The 4,956-nt window shown below is 39.2% G+C and overlaps 1 pseudogene across 1 annotated transcript; it reads left to right on the forward strand.

Moving 5' to 3' along the window:
* Positions 1 to 580: 580 nt before the first annotated feature.
* On the forward strand, positions 581 to 3,703 carry LOC145492512 (tyrosine-protein kinase receptor Tie-1-like; annotated as a pseudogene). Its single transcript, XR_014049994.1, has 6 exons — positions 581 to 629; positions 1,180 to 1,256; positions 1,625 to 1,665; positions 2,391 to 2,487; positions 2,796 to 2,895; positions 3,385 to 3,703. The product of XR_014049994.1 is annotated as a tyrosine-protein kinase receptor Tie-1-like (transcript).
* Positions 3,704 to 4,956: the final 1,253 nt, after the last annotated feature.

Raw genomic sequence — 4,956 nt, forward strand, 5'->3', positions numbered from 1 at the left:
AATAAACGCACTGCTCCCATGCTCGCAAATGCTCGCAAAGATCATTTGATACCCCTACTGTAAGATATAAATTTAAGCTGGAATGTCAAGCCATAGTCAAACAAACTAACCATTGTTAAATATTGAATGGACATTCCTAAAACTTAGACAAAAAATGAGGGCACACCTCCTGAGCATAATTATTTGGCGTGCAGTGAGTTTCACTTTTCTTACCTGCATGTGATGTGCCGTTGAAGACGGTCCAACTGCTGGCTGGAAAAAAACTTAACTTGGAGACTATGCCTAAGACTTTCACGTATCATCTTGCGTGATTGTTGACCCGCGACTTAATATTTTAATCATTGCTTCCAACTGTTTTCGTGTTTACATCTCCCACCTGAATTCCATTTTTAATGGAGTTTCGAAATTCTCTATTGATGGACTGCAACCAATCTCTTGAGAGTGTAATGACGAAAGTCTGGCGGCTATGTTTGATAATAAAGACAAAACAGGCTTGGTATAAATCTTTTGTTATATGTCATCCGTGTTGGCGGCGGCGTTGGTTGGTGAAAAAGAAACATGTAAAGTGACAGACTTTGGAATGGCCAGAGATGTTTTAACAGGACAACATTTACGAACGAAAATCAAAGGCAAGAGACAAAATGAAGAGTCCCAGAGACTTGTCTCTTCAAATCCCTTCGTGTGAACTGTTCGGGAGACAAGTCTCTGAGAGAAAATGAAAATAATCCAACCGCAGATCAGTATTTATTTTAATTATTTTTCAAAGTCCGCTTTGCTCTGACGAAGAGCTAACGCGAGAAATGTCAGCTTCATTAAGCCGCTAAGGTGGTTAATTTTACATTTTTTATTGCCCTGGTATATATATTTCATTGTTACTCTCATTTTAACAATTTCAGTTTCGTTTTTGGAGAGCAAAAGAGTGAAAAACGATACCTTTTTCCAAGATTTTGAGCTAAGTGTCCCTTTGCAATCAGTGCCGTCATGTACATACTACAAGGGACCAGTCCCTGCAACCCGTTCCCTCGTGTAAACTCTTCATCACAGGGACTATTCCGGTGGCTTGCAAAACTTTATAATTATACCGAATAATGGGGTATGTAACGACAAACTCATATATCAAACCACAGTACAGACCTTCTCGTCTGCTTTGTCAGCTAAAAAGTTCTGTTCTTTCTCTAGGGGCGTCTCCCTGTTAAGTGGACTAACGTGATGGAAGCGTTACTTTATGGGACATATTCAACAAATAAAAAAGCGATGTGTGAGTACATGTACCGTGATTCAACGTTATACATATAAATGTTTTTTATACAATGGCTTATTCCAGGATGACCATATTACTTGACTTGACTTATAATAACAACTTCTCCTGCTCGTCCATGATAATACAGAAAAGATACACTGCATCAATTAATGTTAACCGATTGGACATGTCTCGGGTTGTCTGAAAGGTGGATAACACTATCCAGCGGATAAATCACTATTTCCAACATCATTCCTTAGAAGGGCAGTAGTATAATAGCATCCAGGAAACAAGCCGAAGAACTTTCAATGCTATTATTTTTAAGTAACAAGGTTTATTTTCACAATATCATAACTATTATTTCAACATTTATTTGCCTAACAGATGGAGTTATGGAGTTCTCCTTTACGAGATTTTCACGATAGGTAAGCTAGGTAGCGGCTTGCACCTTCGTAGTTTGTTTACCGTCCCTTTCCATAACATGCGGCTTCTGCTCAATCAACGGTCACGTGCTTCACTATCGACAGTTATCTTAGCGGCCCTTTCAGGGCACAGGGGCTAACTCCAATGTTTTCAAAATTCATATCTGTGGGTTGTGAGTGGTAGATTTCGACCCATGTTGTTTGTTTGTTTTTTTCCAAAGTTGGTAAGTGGTCGTCGTATTTATGATTTACGGCAGCCAAAAACACTATCGTTAGTTAGGGTTTGAACTTGGCGTGTTGTTGAGAGGCGTGGAAATATACGTAATAAAGGAGGTTACAGTCAATTTAGTGGCGTAGCTCTGTTGGGGTTTTGCACTTGGAAGCTAGAGCGTCCGGGTTCAAACCGGTTCCTTTCTGGCCCTAGCTGGAGTTTCTTTACCACAGACCCGAGTTCAACTCTTCGACCAAGTTTGTAAGATGGCTAACTGGTCTGCTTCCTCTCAAATAGCATTCATAATTTTTTTTTTATATTCTGTTTTCAATATTCGTTTCTAATGTATGTTTCGTTATCCCCGGATGGCCTCTCAAAAAGAGAGGATACTGCATGATTTTTTTAATAGAAACCATTCTACCTAAATTGCTGCAGAAATAGTTACAATTTTTAGATTGTGTTAGTTTTGGAAGGAGTCGTGGTCTTGATGTCTTGTCTATAAAATGGTCTCTTCCAGGTGGCTCACCATATCCACGGATGGATGGCAGAAAAATTGTACGTTGTCTACAGCAAGGACACAGAATGTCGAAGCCAAAACACGTGGATGAAAAATTGTAACCAGCTCTTCTTTTACCTTTTATGTTAACATTATTGTTGAACGTGAAATTAATTGCAGTAGTTGTTCAGCACCACCGCCCCCCGCCTGCTTCTCTCTTTGCCTCTTACCCTTTCCCCTGAAAGAGATGCTAATCCATTTAGGTTTATCCACCCGGCATTTTTTCCCCTTGGTCCAAAATTTCAACAATACAAAGCCTTAAGGGCCGGAGCCAGGGCTTGAACACAGACCACTAATAATCATCATTAGGCCACTACGCCTCCTAACGGATGTAACATCATGACTTCTTAATTTATTCAATTTTAGATATGGAATAATGACGAAATGTTGGCAAGAAAACCCAGATGAAAGACCAACATTTACTGAATTGAGGATTGAACTCAAAGAAATGGAAAACCAACACAAGGTAAGCTCATATGGGATTGATTTTCAATTGTCAAAATTAATTTCAGTTATATTAAAACAGCAATAGGAATGTTCATCAGGAGTTATAGTGGCCAGCCCAGACGGCTGCTCTTTGCGTTTGTGGTTTACAACTCGCTTCAGAAACCAAGTGAAATGATTGATCAGAGCTCATAGTAAGAATCACGGATAATTTTTGTGGTTAGATCCGCCACTGGAATATACTAAAATCCAACGGGGATGCGAAGCAATTTCGGGTAAAAACTACAAAATTACCCAAAAGTACCTCTCATTGAAATTGGATTATATTATACATGATACAAATAAGAAACAATTACTGCCCGACACGTTTGTTGTTATTGGCTAGAGCTTAGCAAATGAGAAAGAATCAGATACTTATCCACCATACACGTAACTAAGGTGTCGTAAGGTAACACGGACGGTCAAACGTATCAAATGACCGATGACTCTTGTCATATTTTCTTCTCCCCAGAGGTTGATCAACATGGAAATGTATGACGAGCAGTTGCACGCAAACGTTGAAGATTTGGTCATGTGGGAGAACTGAGGCTCCTTTTCATAACAACAATGTAAAAGACAGTACTGGCGGACTGTACAGACATTATAACAGTTACTCCCATCACTCATCAGAATTAGTGTTGTGATGATACATTTTGGCTTTGGAATTTAGATTTTTAGAAGATATGCATTTAGTTTGAAACCGTTTTTTGACACTTACCCAAAATTTCCTCAGTGGAAAAAAATGAGCTTGGTTGGAATTATTTCACTGAGCTCGCGAAAATTAAAAGATTTGTTTGGTCTTGACATTGATACACGAAAAAGAATCCGGCACTTTGTCAAAACTTCTCCAGGCGATAGGCTGGTGTCGAAGAACTGTTTGCTCTAGTTAACAAGATTCTTACTCAACTATTTAAAAATTGTTCCGATGTGAATGAACTCCGGAGGAAGTGAGTGAAATCACGCCTATAGCATTTTTTTTCAAACTTTTATTCAGTAAAACATGTACTGATTATGCAACGCTGTGGTGTACCATGGAACATCCCAAGAGTCAATTTCTCTGTTTAAACACAAACCTTTAGGCAAGTGTGCATACCAAGAAAATACAAGTTACAAGGGGAATATTCCACAGTATCCCACGAGAAGGTATTGCATAACTACTAGATACCATGCCATAGAAAGTACAGCGACCAACACAGTGCAGCGCGCAATGGGAAGGTCGAGTGTAATATCGTTGAGTATTCAACAGCTTTCCTGTTTTCCATTGATTGGCTATACTTCCTATGGCACGGTATAAAGGATATTTATTTACCACATAAATGGTTTTATGCTCCTTATTAAATTACCTAGTTATTATTAGTAATAAATCTGTCCCGGCTTTGGTCAGGTGATCGCAGTTCGACACCTAACAGAAAACCGCCTTTTAACCTCGTGCAGAACAGGTTTTTGTCCTCTTTTGACCGGAACGCAACGAGTGAGAGTTGGACATGCCTTGTAAAAATAATGGGGCATAAATCATAAATATAAACACAGTTGTGTACTAGATCTTTTGCTGTATTTTAGCAGAGTAGAGTAAATATGCTAAACATTTAGAATAGCTGTTAATGTAAACAAAAAGCCTCATTGTTGTGTTTTTTTGAAGTTTTTCCTCGAGTCAATTTTTACGCTAATTAAAATTTGTGGTTCACAGTCCGTCCTAAACGCGTTCTCTGTTTTAAGTTTTATTTTCAGTCCCTAGTTTTGAGGTAAATTTCGATTATTGCATAAGGACAACTTACCTACCGGAGGGTGAGAACATATTCCTGAAACCCATAACTCTCTGGGTTATTGTCTGACTCTTCCCCAGTCGTCTTCATATAGCACACGGCAGCGAGGTAGAGGAGCAGGGGATGATGGAACGGGAGAAGGGGAGAAGACGACTGGGAAATCCTGTTTTCAAAATGGTGGACCGATTAATGGCGGAATATAGTGAGATTTCAAACTTGGAAAACAGGCCGTTTCATTGGACTTCATTGGGCGTTTCATAAGCTACTCTGAAATCCGAGGG

This window comes from Orbicella franksi, chromosome 7, assembly GCF_964199315.1.
Source record: "Orbicella franksi chromosome 7, jaOrbFran1.1, whole genome shotgun sequence".
NCBI classification, from domain to species: Eukaryota; Metazoa; Cnidaria; class Anthozoa; order Scleractinia; family Merulinidae; genus Orbicella; species Orbicella franksi.